The sequence below is a fragment of the Zootermopsis nevadensis genome, unplaced genomic scaffold (assembly GCF_977971745.1).
Source record: "Zootermopsis nevadensis isolate Lab colony 2312 unplaced genomic scaffold, Znev_1.0 Znev_ptg000013l, whole genome shotgun sequence".
NCBI lineage: Eukaryota > Metazoa > Arthropoda > Insecta > Blattodea > Termopsidae > Zootermopsis > Zootermopsis nevadensis.
The window spans coordinates 5,738,397-5,755,660 of NW_028259145.1; the positions used below are offsets into that span (position 1 = coordinate 5,738,397).

Below are 17,264 nucleotides of genomic sequence, written 5' to 3' on the forward strand. Positions count from 1 at the left end.
ACGACAGCTTTCATGACGTCAAATGAAGAAAATGGAGTAATGGTTGTTGGAATTAACGCGCAAATGTTATCGTTACTGGAGCGTAAACAGCGCGCCAGGAAAATTCTCCAATTTTCGGGAAAATTTTATTATTCGTTTGTCTCTTGAAACCAGTGGTCAGCGCTTACTTGAGTTCTCTCGCAGAAAACACTGTAATAAAACAACTTCATTCGTCAGAAAATATCTCGTATGCTTCCAAGCCCATGTTTTCGGACCAACGTCGGAAAAATTGATTAAATAAAAATATTTGGAAACGGCAGCACCGAATAAAAACTGCACTGACACAGAAATTAATAGCAAAATAAGTTCGGGAAAGCTGCTAACATTTCAGTGTTTCTCGGTGTGTCGTATTTGAAACAAATTAAACATCAAAATCCTAAATATTATTAAACTGCCGTGTCTGTACAACACTAAGTCTTCGAAATTTTACAACTAGTGCACCTATTCAATCAAGTCCTGACGACGTTTCGGACGGACACATTCCACATTCGGTCTTCAGCTATCTTTACAAATTACATCACTGTTGACAACTAACAAGTAATAATTATCACACGCTGGCCCAAGTTTAATCTATGAATATTAATGAGATGATAAAGTTGCGTCATATTGTGATAAATATATATTTGTTTTAATCTTGTCGGTCAAATCACAATAAAATTCCTATTAAATATTAAAATATTACCATAATTAACATTTAAATATTTAAAATATATTAAATGATATTCTCTATCGAAATGTTCGATTTACATTAGAATATCACTTTTTACACGACATGTTTGAGTTCTAAATGAACCATCTTCAGGTGTATAAAATTATATAAACTTAAATATAATTTCTTAAATGCAACTTTTTAGTCAGATGTTTATTAGATTTCAAATTTCAAATGATGTTTTCTTCCAGATTTTATTGTATTTTTTAATATCTTATCGTACATACAGAACAACTTCGAATACGATATTAAAAAATACAATAAAATCTGGAAGAAAACATCATTTGAAATTTGAAATCTAATAAACATCTGACTAAAAAGTTGCATTTAAGAAATTATATTTAAGTTTATATAGTTTTATACACCTGAAGATGGTTTATTTAGAACTGAAACATGTCGTGTAAAAAGTGATATTCTAATGTAAATCGAACATTTCGATAGAGAATATCATTTAATATATTTTAAATATTTAAATGTTAATTATGGTAATATTTTAATATTTAATAGGAATTTTATTGTGATTAGACTGACAAGAATAAAACAAATATATGAATATTAAGTTATAATCATTAAAATATACTACAACTTCATCCAAACCATTCGAATTTTGATAATTAACTGATGTGGATTGCTACTAGTTCTGATTTTGATTCACGTCGTTAAAATGCACTTACTCTACTGTACTGACATCACAGCACGCGGAACCACTTAGTTTACACCACAGACGGTTAAGACATGTTAAAACATTTGGTGACCAGTTCTGTCTTACGAACATTAAAATTAAACCTGAAATTCACTAGAAAATCTTATCGGCATTCACTGACACGACACTGCGTCATCGGCTAATGCCAGTCGATTGCGTTTTTGTTTATTGAACGTGCCGCTCTCGCGTATTCGCTGCTAATATTACGATCCGCCTTGTGGACTGGCTATTATGAATATCGAATGGTTGCTTTTTAAAGCATGATTACTTCGGACTTGAAGGTTCTCTGCTGTTGCAGTTTGTTCTTTGTCTGCCAGACGCCACTTGACTGCTGACCTGTACGGACGGTTGTTTAATGACACATTTGATTCCACCCCCAACAAAATAAATCTCAAAAGGGTAATTTGACCTGTTGCGTTACAGCTGACCTCCCACTCACGGGAGCTGAGGGTATTTGAGAACAGGGTGCTGGCAGAACCCTACCTTACCTTGGGAGACCTGATAATGTTACACAGAGCGGAGCTTCACATAATTTCTGTCCTGTAACAAACATTATGATCAGATCGAGGGGTGTTTGGTTGGGCATAAAGTAATACCAAAATGAATGCTAGAGACACAAGTCTCAGGTTGTGTAATTACCTGAACTGTCTCTGGGTGCGTTCTAGTGCAGACACTAGAAATATAGAAAACAGTAGCAACTATCATATTAATAGCATACTCGTGGCCAGGTCGAGGAAGAACTGCCTTGATCGAAAGTGTACGATTTACTTGCCATATTTTAAATTGATTATTCGGTTTTGTCCGTCTAATCACAATTATATTTAAAATTTACAAATAAGGTAATTAAAATATCATTTTATGTTCCACATCGAATAATCGATTAACATTTGGAACATGTTCAAAATGATATTTTAATTCAGTATATATTTATTTATTATTTCAGTCTATACACAAACTTAGTTTTTAAAATGTTGTTGTTAAAATTAAAATTAAAATTTAGCGCTTTTCATCGTTATTACGATGTTACATTTCAGCGCTTATTATTTTACGACATGTTTCGATGCTATTGCATCATCCTCAGGTTTTTTATTATTATTTTCATCTTTAAAACTAATATATATTTATTAATGCAACCATTTATTGATTTATTTGTTTTGTAGATTTCTTTTTGTAGGTATTCCTTTTGATCTTCGTAGTATTTTGCATATTTTGGTCAGTTGTTCATTATTCAAGAGTTGTGATGTGTGGTGTGTCTGCGTCTGTGATCAGATGATGACTACAAACTCGATATTTTAATTATCTTATTTGTAAATTTTAAATATAATTGTGATTAGACGGACAAAAACGAATAATTAATTTAATATTTTGATTCACAATATGACGCAATTATACTATCTTGCCATATTTTATAGAATATATGTTCATAAATCTTGCTGCTTTCGAGAAATTCACCAACACGAATCGAGCGATCGATGTATTTTCCTATATCACGCTACAGTCCTGACATCTAGATACAACCATTCTAACATCCTACGTATTGAACTTAGTTCGCAGACATTTGTCATGCGTAATCGAAACAGACCGTTTGATGACAGCCCCAAATGAGCGTTTTCAAAATTCTTCGTATTTAAAATTACGTTCAACCACTGTTCCTCGGTTTTAAACGTGCCAACCCCCGAGAAGGACTCCTCGTTTCAAATTTTCCACTGATCTACTCTTCCTTTCACGAGTTTCATCGTCTGCCTATAAACCTCTTCAACTCTTGTAAACCACACGAACGTTTTCTTGTAGATGAAGGAGGTGGCACGCCGTCACTTAACGTGCTTTTACTCTCACAGGTTTCCTGTCAATGTTCTGTGCAACAGATGAGACGAAAATGTCTAACCGAGTTAACAGAAACAAGCAATGTTGTGGACTACTCACACTAATTACGTTAACGCAAGCACGACACGCAGATTTCGTTGTGGTGGGGTTGGATTTGATTCTTCCAACGTTTCCCTACGAGGAAATAACACGCACATTCTCTGACACGCAGATTAAACATTTACGAGTGACCAGAAATTAAGGGTCACCACGAACTACACGCGGTTCACTGAGCAAAATCAAATGAGTGGTTGACAAATGAAAGTCAAAATGTAATTTGCTTGACAAAATTAAACATGAACGCGGCAGTAGAGGACGTGGAAGCTGCTAGATAAACAATTTAGTCGGAGTCCTAAATAACCTGAATCAGTCCGACACTAAATAACATCTTTAGATGTTCTTAATGAACGTAAATATTTACAGAATGCCCCAAGAATATATATACACATTTTTTATTTTTTTTATTTTTAGTGTTCTGTCTGACGACAGGTCCATATGAACAGGATCCTTCCATCCTTTTCTCGGACTGGGACCTGTTCATATACGTTCTTGGCAGATGATCCAGAAGTGGTTTGCCATTGCCTTCTTCTGTGTGTGAATGGAGTAATTGTTGGGATGCCACGGAGAAACCGGGGAAGCCCCCGGAGGAAAACTCCGTGTTACCTAGACCACGGCCTTGCCCAACACAAGTTATAAATTCGGGCACCGCATTACAACACATTACAACACGAAATATTATCCTTGTGTGTAATATTGGGCCACCTGTAACATATATATATATACTGATGATTTAGAAGTTTGTGTTCGCCTTTCTGTTTTTATTAAAATACCCGCTCCTTTACTGGCTAATGAACTGTTAATTTATTGTGCGTTCTTCTCACGAAGTGCAAGTGAGGAACGCATTACGGGATGGTCGTGTTGTCAGTCCGCGTGATTCAACTCTAGAACTACCAGAACGGAATAGAATAAAATTTGGTGCTATTGAAGACTCCAAAATTCCCATCTTTGAATTTATTTCGATCGGTAATAACAAATGGCTGATGAGAAAACTTGTAGGTGGGAAACGCACTAGCGACATTTGTTTACCATGACTAAGGTGGTTACCGTGGTAACCATCAACAACATGAAAGGATAAATAAGGTTACCACGGATACCAAGAAAACATGGAAACGACCGCGATAATTATCTTGACAGTTCCAATGTTTGCCGCGGTTAACAGTATTTCTTCTGAAACCACGGTTGCTTGACGGATTTCAATGAAATTTGGTATGACATGTAACCACGAAGGATATCACGTTTGCATTTGTGGACACAAGTGATGGAAGGAAGACCGCAGTTTGGGAGGAGTTTGGCTCTTAGTTCACAAAAGTATCACCCCCAGGTTTTGTTGAATGAAGACATTTAAAAATTCCGAGGTCATTTAAGAGGAATTTTTCTCAAACTTAATTACACCGAACCTTACGTAACTTAGTGACATACACACGTATCCTTGACGTCGCAGGCAAATAAAGGTCATGCCAGAGTCACAATAATATAAATTCCTGAGTTTTCGGAATAAAGGGCTTTAAAATTTCTAAGGTCGTTCGAAAGTCATTTTTTAAAATACCTTTTTCTGCCGATCTACAGGAATCTGAGTGACCATATTTATGTACGTTTGATGTCACGCACATGCCATCGTCACGACATAGTCACGAAAATGTCAGTCCTTGGGTTTTCCGAATAGACGCTTTTAAAATTGCCATTTTTAAACGCATATTTCTGCCGATATGTGGGAATCCAAGTGGCAATTCTAATGTGAGTTTGAGGTCATCAACAGGTCAGCTTCATGTTAAGGTCACGACAAAATCAAGTCGACAGTTTGCCGGAGACTATGATTACGGGGGGGTTGGCGGATTGATATGTTGGGTTGTTTGTTTCCAAGTCCAGGGTGGGCTTCAGAGGCCGAAAGGGCCAGAGAGCGTAAATTGTTCAAAGGGCTTAAATGTCACCCTGGCCCTAAATGGTCAAAGGAGCCTAAATTGTCCAGAGGTCCTAAATGGGCCAGTAAGCCTAAAATATCCGAAGGATATAGGGCCTAAATGGCCCATAGGGTCTAACTTGTACAGAGGGCCTAAGTGGCTCAAATGGACTAAATGGCCGAAAGCGCCTACTTGGCCCAGAGGGCCTAAATATCCCATTGGGTCCTAAATAGCCCATAGGGCATAAAACGTTCAAAGGACCTAACTTTCCAACAGTTCCTAAATGACCCAAAGGCCAGGTTTGTAAATATACATTAGGTTATGTTATGTTAGGTTTTGTTAGGTTAGGTTAGTTTGGTTTAGGTTGCGTTAGGTTAGGTTAGGTTAGTTTACGTGAGGTTGGCGGATGTATAGGTTGGTTCATGTTTGTTTCCAAGACCAGGATGGGCTTCAGTGGCCGAAAGAGCCTGAATGGGCCTAAATGGGCCAGAGGGCCTTATTTGTCCAAAGGGCCTAAAATGTCTAATGGGCCTAAATGGACCATAGAGCCTAAATTATCCTGAGGGCCTAACTGTCCGAAAGGGGCCAAATGGCCAAAAGGTCCTGAATGTCCCAAAGGGCCTAAATGTCCAAAAGGGCTTAAATGTTCCACAAGGCCTTGATGGCAGTGGTACATCTTCAAGGAGACGTGGCAAGTGTATTATTAAGAATCGAGTTTTGCTTTTGTTCTTATCTTTATTGATGTTTCCTTTCTACGAGCGACTATCTGGAAAAAAAAACTATTTCCGACGCGGTTAAATATGTCATACATAACTTCAGAGATTCACACCGTCGCAGTACCTGTCATGAATGATTTTACATAATCTACAGTAATTTTTAGGCTAGAAACTAGCTTCTTGCCTTATTTTATGTTCGTATCAGCAGTTCGTTGTTTATCGATATTAGCCTGAAAAGTAATCAACTATTTTGCATTACTGATATGTTTGAAGTTGTAATTCTAGAAAACATTAGCCGGAAGGAAGATACACTTTTTTTCGATCACGCACATGCAGAAAATCGGAAAATTACTATTCAGATCTCAGATTCCTTACAGCAGCGACGTCAGTGCAGAACCCAACAGCAGTCGTCTCTGCGCTAACAAAGGCACGCGTACCTTGCAGCCAGCAGCAAAGGCAAAGGAGAGTCTCTTCAGTAGTTGAACGCCGGTAACTGTCCCACAAGTCTGCATGCGTCCTGAAGCCAAACCGAGAAACAACAGAAACGCTGATGCAATGCCGGCGAACAGCGCGTCCGATCCCGAGAGGAAATGCAAAAGTGATGATCACGTCGACAAGACAAACAGGGCCCTCAAATTAGCTACATTCAACTACCGAGCTAAGTGGTTAATCTCTGTTTCATGGACACAGGTAACTTTCAGCGGCGGGACAGCTTCAGCGGGAGTAATACCAGCACGTCCATAGTCTAGTTTGTGCCCCCACGCCCCTCCCCCTATTAGCACCTGCACACAAACATTCCCTTCCCTCTGTCCAATGTTAACATCACGTAACAGGAAACAGTATTTAGAGACAAACTAGCCTTTTAATATTTGCCCCCCCCCCCCCAGCCGGTCAAGGACGTTCGATCGTTCAATGTGAGAGGGACTTAAGTCTGTACCATATAATAATATAGAAGCAGTGTATTCTGTGATATGATTTAAGCCCGTTTTACATTTAATCGGAGAACAGACGCTTGTAATGCTAATGGATGTCGTAGGCGACCCTTAAAAGCGTTGCACTGTTTTCATTCTCACCCCCCCTTGTTTTACTGCATTTCCAAAGTGCCTGCCCCCCCCCCACCAGTAATGGTACTTATTTTAGCACCTGCCATAAACGCAAGAAGCGGTGAGTGCCGTAATTCTCGTGTCTGTTATTCAGACAGTACAGCGACGTTACTTAGTCCTGTGCTTCATCCCCCCTCGCACCTAACCGGCGTTTTCTGTGCACCGTCAAACAATCCACGTCTCCCTTTACATAACTGCACCTCCAGAAAATTATCGTCATTATTATTAACATTACAGCATTTCATACACACAAATCGTTTGCATTTCGTGCGATGTCTACGAATTGCCACGGTGGTCTAGCGGTTAGAACGCTGGCCTTATAATCCTGGGGTCTCGGGTTCGATTCCCGGCGGTGCCCGAATTTATAACTTGTGTTGGCCAAGGCCGTGGTCTAGGCAACACGGAGTTTTCCTCCGGGGGCTTCCCCGGTTTCTCCGTGGCATCCCAAAAATTACTCCACTCACACACAGAAGAAGGCAATGGCAAACCACTTCTGATCATCTCTGCCAAGAATGTATATATGTATGAGCAGGTCCCTGACAACCTGAAGAGGTTGGAAGGATCCTGTTCATAATATATGGACCTGTCGTCAGACAGAACACTACAAATAAAAAAAAATAAAGTCTACGAATTAATTTAACAAAAAACCCTTCACGCTCTATAAAGTAAGTGACATTAGGGGATGTTCGTGAGATTGTTTTAATTTAAATAAACGTGTTTAAGGAATAACTAAAGCACATGACTGCTTATGCGCTAAGTACCTTTATTTTAAACACACATTAGCTTTGTTAACCGTGATTCAAAAATACTCTTCGACTATAAAAATCTACATGAGTTAACATGGCGCCGAGAAGCAGTGGAACTGAAATTTTAAGTATCCAAGGACTTTTTAAAAATGAAATTTGTATACAATATTTATAAAATAATTGATCTAATTACGTTATTATCTGATTTACCTGAAATCGAGTTTTCTCTATAATTTACCTCGACAGTGATATAGAATAGAGAATTGTGAGAAATTCTGTTTCTTTGAAAATAAAGTGAAGTACTTATATCTCCTTGAATGTCATTCATTCATTATCAAAGTCTGACGAAAGGTACAACATAGTTTCCTCACCATAATAAGACTTGGGGAAAAACACAGATTACGAAAAAATATTCTTTATCTGTTTCCACAAATCACTCGTTTTACAATAAAGACTTTGCCATCCTAGCGCATAATTTCCTGTAGCACATAACGAACACGAAAGAGGAAAGTTGAACGGCTCGCCTCCAGATTTCAAATAAATTTCGTACGTGGGCATTCACGAAACTTTGTCAGGAAAGTTTTCATTTACGTTCGTGTGGATCAAATAAACCCCTAATATACATGAAACTCAATTTAAAATTTAAAATTAACCAATTTTTCTTCTTCAGAGGCGGTTCATTACATAAAAACTCTGTACCTGATATAAATATCCAATTAAGGCGCACCACTCGCTTCAGAAATAAGTTCTACTGAAGAACTACTGATACATAAATGTATACACACACAGCAAATACAACACATCACGATATCACGATGGTAATGTGGGGGTGTCCCATCTTATTGATACGTGTCCTCGTCTTCACACAGCTGACGAACGGCGAGAACAATGGATTCTTGCAGCATGTCGAGGTACTGAGTAGTAGTAACTCATTTCAAACAAGAACGGTCCCACAACATCCCTAAATGACTCAAAACATCACACCGGAGTGAAGTTCCTGGTAAATTCACCTCCGTGTCGAAATAAACGTTGCGATTTTCAGGAGATCGGTACACACAATTTTTCCGTTTCACCGTATCTTTCAGATTAAATGTCGCCTCATCAACCCATAAACTGTGAATCCTCACGAACCTTCTTCTGAATCCAGTCACAATTCCTCTTTGTAAGATTTGAGAATCCAGTGTGCACTTGACTTGGAAATCCCGATGGCCTTAAACATTTCTTCGGTGACTGTGTTAAATGCCGTAACAACACAGCAAAAGGTCTTCATTTCTTGATGCGTGCGGTATACCACATCGTTGCTTACACACGTCGTTCAAAGTACGGGACGTCTCAATTTTTTTTATCGAATTCTTGTAACTGTTGGTCGTGGTGGAGGCGTGATTTCAAACTCACGTGTCCACCGTCACTACACTTCAAGCACATCCTAGAATTTCCGTCAAGTCAAAATTAATTTGCGTTAATTGAATAAAAATTTACTTGGATATTATCCATCGTCTAGTAAATATAAAACGTAAAAACGTAAAACGACGTTTCGGAGATGGGACTCTATCTCCGAAACGTCGTTTTACGTTTTATATTTACTACGGGATTCGAACTCCGCTCTGTGCGCGCTTACTTTGTCATTACAGACAGACACTTGTGTTGCTTGGCAGCCAAATATGACAACATCGATCTCCATTACTATCCATATTTCATGGCGGACACAAATCCGACCACGCACTGACACGGACAACAGATTTCAAGGCGTAGAATAGATTTACGAGAAGATGGCTTGAATAAGAACACGTCAATCGAGTTACACCGAGAGACATGCCCACACTTTCCATATTTTATCTCTCTTTTCTAACCGATAAAAAAAATAAACCCTGAGACCGAACTGACCGATGGGACTCCAGCACAAGACCACGAGACCGGTAAAGAAAACGAGAAGTTGCAATTTAGATTTGTCTTCCGTAATGGCGTTCCTTGACACAATGCATTAAGTCGTGTCGTATCCGAATGTACTTTGTTCATGGTTGGCAGGTCTGACAGACACAGAGAGAGAGAGAAAGAGCTCATAACCCCCTTCCCACCAAAAGGTGATGGCGTCTTCATTCGATTCTCGACACGAACCGTCTCAGCACTAAAACCGGGGGAACTACAAGGTGCTGCCACGGATACAAATTCACACAACGCTGAGACGGCAAACGACATTGTTCTGCGGTACGTGGCTACGTGCTGAGACACATTTATATGGTCTGGTCGGGGCATTGTCGCGGGTCTGAGGCACACGCATATGGCACTCGACGTGGCATTATTACGAGTCTGAGGTATAAATATACGGACCGGACGAGACATGGTTCTAGGATTGAGGAACAATGTCACGAGGTTCAGGCACAATTATACGAACTGGCAAGTGCATTATTACGAGTCTGAGGTATAAATATACGGACCGGACGAGACATGGTTCTAGGATTGAGGAACAATGTTACGAGGTTCAGGCACAATTATACGAACTGGCAAGTGCATTATTACGAGTCTGAGGTATAAATATACGGACCAGACGAGACGTGGTTCTAGGATTGAGGAACAATGTTACGAGGTTCAGGCACAATTATACGAACTGGCAAGTGCATTATTACGAGTCTGAGGTATAAATATACGGACCAGACGAGACGTGGTTCTAGGATTGAGGAACAATGTCACGAGGTTCAGGCACAATTATACGAACTGGCAAGTGCATTATTACGAGTCTGAGGTATAAATATACGGACCGGACGACACATGGTTCTAGGATTGAGGAACAATGTTACGAGCTTCAGGCACAATTATACGAACTGGCAAGTGCATTATTACGAGTCTGAGGTATAAATATACGGACCGGACGAGACATGGTTCTAGGATTGAGGAACAATGTTACGAGGTTCAGGCACAATTATACGAACTGGCAAGTGTATTATTACGAGTCTGAGGTACAGGACTTGTAGGGCCAGTATTACGGGTCTGAGGTATAATTATGCGTGTATTGCAAGTCAAGTGAGGTACAGGTTTGACACTTTGTTGCGTGATGTGTGTGCCTGTGCTGTACTTTGAAACAGCACTCTGTCCTGTAAGGGCGAGGGTTTATACTCTTGTGGCTTTTGGCTGAATCTAATAATACGATAAAGGTGCATACAGATATAAGCACACATCGAAATGTCACAGCGTCATACTGCAAGACATTAGAGTCACTCAGCTGGTCAAAATGTACCCGTCTTTCATGGAATTTTCACATAGCTCCTATTGCAAATGGCGGCGGACATAAAATTTTCTTAGAAACTCAGATAACTGAAAAAGACTTCGCAGGTAGTTATTCGAAAGGCAAAAAGTCGTGTCCAAGTATCTTGACCGGCTCTGCAAATAATCTACTACCTTAAATTTGCCTGACTAAGTACTTAATATTTACAATAATATCAAAAGCTGGTTTACAATTTATAACGTCATCAAAAAGTTTTTGCCTGAAGTGAGGCAAAGTGTATGCTGAGAGGAAGAGATTTCAATGCGAATTTTCTAACAAGAGTTCTTTTAGCTGAATCTGTGTGGATAAATGGCGAGGATTACAAAGGTTACAATGCATTATCACACTCAAAGTCTGATCACCGTCTTATAATAAGTGATGCTCATGCAGCTCGTAAGTTGATTTATTTACCTACTCACATTACCTCCGGCTTCAGTTACTTGATCTCTCGTTTCAAGCCACCGATGACATAGCGTGCTGAAACAAACAAATTTGTCAGAGAATGAAAACAAATAAACAGCAACAACTTCTAAGTTTAATTTTGGTATTTCTCCCAAATTTATTTTTTGGACAAACGAGCAACTTATTATGTTGCTGAGACTAAATTTACTGTTAAAAATGTTTGATTTCAATGAAACCTGTAAATTCAAGTGGTTATTAATGAACGCAAGAAAACCACGAATTAGACGCCACATTTCAAAATACATCATCTCCGAAAAAGTCATGAATTTACCTGACACGTGGGCGAAATTGTTCTTTTTCAAGTTCTCGCGTCAAATTTCCTACTTAGAACAGAATAAACACGGGAAGGCACAATGATGCAATAATTACGTATCCAGAATTCATCGCAACTGTGCCACTCAGTCACGTGCAGTAAAAAACAGAGTTATTCAACAAAATGCTTTATCACAAATAGATAAGTGATAAGAAGTCAACGAGGACCGGAAGTGTGGAGAATTTCGCGTGAAAGGTAATTGGTTCAGTGCCAAGGAAGAGCAGTGCGCGCTAGCACGAAGCCAGACTCCGCTCAGGCTGGAAGCAGTTCGTGTGTAGGAACCGCAGAATTCAATGCCTGTTCTTACTGCGTTACTAATTCCCGCGAGATAAATATTTCTTCCTCTCATCTGTTCACGAATGGGGAAGACCGTTTGCTAAAGGAGGATTTGGGATGGCAGTCAGGAGGCTGCCACGTTCTTATACAGTGTTGTTTTGAGACTCAGAGTTACATGAATGTGTTGTACTGCAAAATGTGTACTGTTACACGATTTGATGTAAAAACATTACCTTATATACTGAACTGAAACTAGAAATTGTTGTGTGTCCGCTGATATAAACACCTGCGTATGAGACTAATAGGAGCGAATTAAAACGACAGCCTCTAAAGCGATCCAACGCGACTCCATGTACCCAAACTTAGCTTCTGTGAAACACGAGTCATCGAGAGGCTGATATGCGATCACGTACTCGATAAATCGACCTCATTTGTAGAGTTCAAAGTTTATTTATTATCTTGTCCTAAAGAGTTGGCTACTCGACCACATAATAAGTCGGACGAATCCATTCCAAATATTCATACCGGATCTATTTCAGATCTGTTTTATGCTATTGTCTCACACGTGACCAAGCTCTCCATTTCCACCTGTCATTTCAGACCATTCAACTCTTCTGGATAACTTCCCCTATTATACAGTGTCCCATAAATGTGGGCCGTAAGATATCTCTCTCATTTAAAAAAAAAGTCTTTCCAATATCAAGTGTTTGGCATCTTTTTCTAGGACAAATCGTTATGAATCCACACTCTTAACATCATCAACGTTAGAACTTTACGAAGGTGCTGCGTAGTTGATGTGGCAGCGAAAGGAGAACGTGTTTCCAGACGAGAGCGAGGCGTTCATGAACGTGGCACAGGTGGGAACGCATTAGTATTTCATGGTCACGTCAACGAGGCAACATCGCCGACGACCGGACTTAGATGGTGCCAAACACCTGAGACTCGAGGCACATGATTTGCAAGAACATTTTCGTCATCATATTTTCTCCTGAGGCCCCGAGCCGTTTTTGGTGTAGACTCTACAGTGTAGAGTCTACACCAAAAAATTTACAGCTTCAAAATTTACGCTCTACAATGTGCAGTGCAAATTTGGAAGTTCACGACCTAAAACGATGTTCACACCAGATTAATAAAGCACAGAATTCATCGTACACCCTTCTCGGTTTACCAATAGGAAGCCTCATATGAAACAAATTTCCTGCTTCTGTGGAACACGCAGTCTCTAAGTGGGTGATACCAAATTTAACTGTTGGCACGGTCTGACCGCTATCCAGGAGCAGGGAAATATAAATCAGAGTCCAGCAGATAACAACTCGACAACTCAGAGGAGCGTCTTCAGTGCCCGCAAACTACGACACTGAACTGTAGTCACGAGCTAACTGACCTTTAACTTAGTCTTCCATAAACTAACATCGTGGCTTTAGAACTAATTCACAAGAACGTTGTATCATATGCTCTCTCTCCCAGTTCTATAAATAAAACAGTGACACTGACGTATAATAAATTCTGGATTTAAAACTGTTAATCAACAAACATTCCTGTTCTATAAATACCTAGGCTACATCATAATAAAATACTTCCACAACCTTTCATTCTCTAATTCTGTAAATTAATTACAAGATAACTACTTACAAATCTACCTTAGAAGTTTTGTAACTAACAAATGCATTCTTCCGCAAACAAAAATTTCAGATTTAGTAAGCGACTTGTGGTAAAATAACGAGAGGTTTAAAGTTTTCTTTTTCCCCTCCCCACTCACACGCCGTCTTTTTCATGAACTCCTCAGAAGGTGTTCGCTCCCAAGTGGCTGCTGTCTGCTTGAAAACTCCACGAACAATCTGCTTGCATTTAATTTCTCAATTACACAAAACTATTCCATCGTCCAGTAAGCAGGACGAGGACACCGCACGAAACATTTTCTGACATTCTTCGTCCCTTAATTTAATCACAAACTTCATTCGGATTTGTTGCTGTTTGCCAGGTTCACTCTTTCTTCCACTCCATAAACTCAGAATAAAACAGGTCCGATATTTTAAGTGCGTTTTCTCCTTGAAACTCTCGTCTCTGCTCACTGAATCGAATATTTAGCGGGAGCATTCAAGTTAAATGACGCTGGTGGCTTCCACGAGCTGCGTCACTTCACAATGTTTTCATCTCAGTTATTACGGGAACCTATCTGAAGAGACAAGTGGACTTCGGAGAAACATTGCCCCAAGCGAGGACTCGCTCGAACAGCTAAAGCGCTAATATGCACTGTTCTTGACTTGAGCCACGAATCCACCATAAATATCTTACACTCCCTTCTCCTAAATTAATAAACATTTATTAAGGACCTTCCGCTCTGCATTAGAGTGTTGTTGTTGTTGTTTACTTCCTGCTTCATTTAGTGTCCAGAGCAGACTGACCGAAGAGGACGTCTGCGTGCAAGAGGGGCATTGCGGTTAGCATCAAGTTGAAAACAGTCCCATTAACAAGAAACTTCATAATTTATACAATTAACCGAACGATTAGGGTGCCCGAATTAAGGAGGGCGAGATGCAAGGAACACGTAACACTCATGACAGAGGTGTGAAACGCTTACAAGGTTTCAGCCAGAAATAACAAAGAGGCCGAGACGAAGATATGGGAATGATTTAAGTCCGAAGACGGCTGTAGCGCCGTGTAGTTTACCAGCGTTTCAGAGGTCCTTGATGCCTCTATCATCAGGGAGATGAATCATGATGACGGAGGCAGCAATGACCTCCGAAATGTCGGCCAATTTCTGTGAGGCTACACGGCGCAACATCCCAGAAGACGGCCATCTTCGGACTTGGCGCCGTAAAGTCCTGAAATATGGCTCTTCCATAGTTTATTCACAAATAATAAAAACTTTGGCAGTGTTCTTTCACGTTTATTTAATTATGGGATCAACTTCATCTTCCTCAGTACTTGTTCACGTGTGCAGAGTTCTGATTCCGGCTGCGACGTAGGTCTCTATAAAAGCCCGACTTCTCTTTGATTCTAGTATAATTTATTTAGGCCGGGACTTTCTCCTGCACGCGTGTTTCTTGTAACTTTCTTTCCTGTCGCCATGCGCGTCGCCTTATAAATCTTTGACTTGCAGACTCTTTTAAGCCTCGTTTACGTCCTCAGTGCCTCTCTGATTCTTAGAATGTTGTTCATACAACTTCGATATTTTCTTTTCGTTTAGGCTTAATTTTCCACCCTTTTCGTAAACTCTGTCACATTTCTCGCTTCGCTTTTATTTACCGAAGTCTCTTTATGATTTATCAGTTCGTTTTCATACCATCTTATATTTCTTCTTCTTCTATCTGACAGAAATGTCTTAGTTTAACGCACACACAGCATTTATACGTTATTTCCTTTAAGAAATATATATCGCGTTTTAAAATTATTACAGATTAATCACAATTTGTATAAGTTTTCCGCTTTTCATTCTCGTGTCTTTTACCACTGTCTCCATTTATTATTTGCTTTTGAATAATTAATGACAGATCCTGTCCGTCTTGACCTGAAAGTAAATTATGAATCGTGTGACATTTTAGGTTGGCAAACATGTTATTTTTCTATACGTGTTTTTATACATACAAATTCGAAACTACACGGTATGCAAGTTTTTAGGAATATTTCTGAACAGTTTACAAGACTGCATTTCCCGTACATTCCTGCCATTCGCTGTAAGACTGTGAATTAAATTATACTCATTTAGCTTTCCTTTGCCGTCTTCTCCCTCTTGAAGCACCAACAACTTTTAATAACCCCTGTCTTTCTCAAACATTAAATATGGTCCTTTACTTTAAATACGACACGTACACTGAACCTAAAATGTTGTTAATATTTCTCACAAATTCTTACAGCTACTCCTCTAACAGTTCCTTATGATCGTCCCCATTACAAGTCCAGGTGTCGTGTCTCATTTCTGAGTAACTTTCACTTTTAGTTTAATTAATTTACAGTGATATTAACAAGATAACTGATTCTTCAGGTCTTTTGCCGTTATCCAAAATATAAAATTATGCATACAAACAAAACTGTTTACTGAATAAAAATTTCCTTGGATATTATCCATCGTCTAGTAAATATAATACGTAAAACGACGTTTCGGAGATGGGACTCTATCTCCGTCTTCAGGTTCCTACACAGTTGGGCCCACTAGATAGAGCTAATCCCTATCTCCGGACCATATAATATCCAAGGAAATTTTTATTCAATTGATTCTTCACCATCGTCAAGAAGTTTTAGATTTGAAAAAATGTTTACACTTTAAAAACACTTTGTGCGAAACGCGTTTCGACCTCATGAGGTCATCATCAGTGGCGGAACATATTAATTCAGTCCATTAATCTTACAATTCATAAATCATAAAGCACTGTGCATAAAAAACATATTTTATAAGACCACACTTTATGTAATACCACACTGAACGTGGTATATATTGCACAATAGTTGGTTTATTATCTAAATTGAGTCATCTACACCAGCATAATGCCCACTGGCTGAAGTCTTACTTGTGGTTTTTCGTTGTTGGTCTACGGTAAAGCCTCTGTCGTTACACGTGGTAAATAATGTATTCCTTATTTAGTTAATCCATTCTGGGGCAAATTATATTTCTAAGCGATTTATTTTCGGATGCGTATAAATGGAAAAAAAAAAACCCGACAAAAGACCTAAAAGGAGATCGTTAAAGGGAACGAGTGATGACGCTTGGGGTAGAAGATTAGTGTGGTGAATTAAGAAGCAACTTAGCTCCAGACCGGCTCTGTGATTTGTACCTCTCCTCCTACGTTTATTAGCATCATTAAGAGCACAAAGACGTTAAAGCGGTCTACTTCCACGAATACGAAACGCTGATATATGTATCAAGAGGCTGTGACTATGCTACACACGCCTCGGCCGTTCCCAGTCCGCGTGTGGACGCTACAGATTAATATGACGTAATTTGTGGTTGTATTTCTAGATATTTTCACAGAGACGTCATAAAATATCTCAGAAGTTATAATAGCGAATAATCCAGGGACGAAAAAACAGACACATCGTAGTCTTTGCTCAAAAAATATGAAAATATGCAATAAAGAATGCGCTACGTCTACATTCTACAACAGATTCAGTCTTTTAAG

The 17,264-nt window shown here is 39.3% G+C and overlaps 1 protein-coding gene across 10 annotated transcripts in view; it reads right to left on the reverse strand.

Annotated features, from left to right (window-relative positions):
• The window catches only part of LOC110834417 (uncharacterized), a 206,668-nt gene that overhangs the window by 98,704 nt on the left and 90,700 nt on the right, over nt 1-17,264 (reverse strand). For 4 of the 10 annotated variants that reach the window (XR_015535049.1, XM_087348497.1, XM_087348493.1 and 1 more), the window contains one exon: nt 11,508-11,573. The gene's annotated coding sequence lies outside the window, so the exon portion shown is untranslated. Of the gene's footprint in view, nt 1-11,507; nt 11,574-13,779; nt 13,912-17,264 lie in introns of those variants that run through there. The other 6 variants (XM_087348499.1, XM_087348496.1, XM_087348494.1 and 3 more) reach the window with 4 other exon arrangements.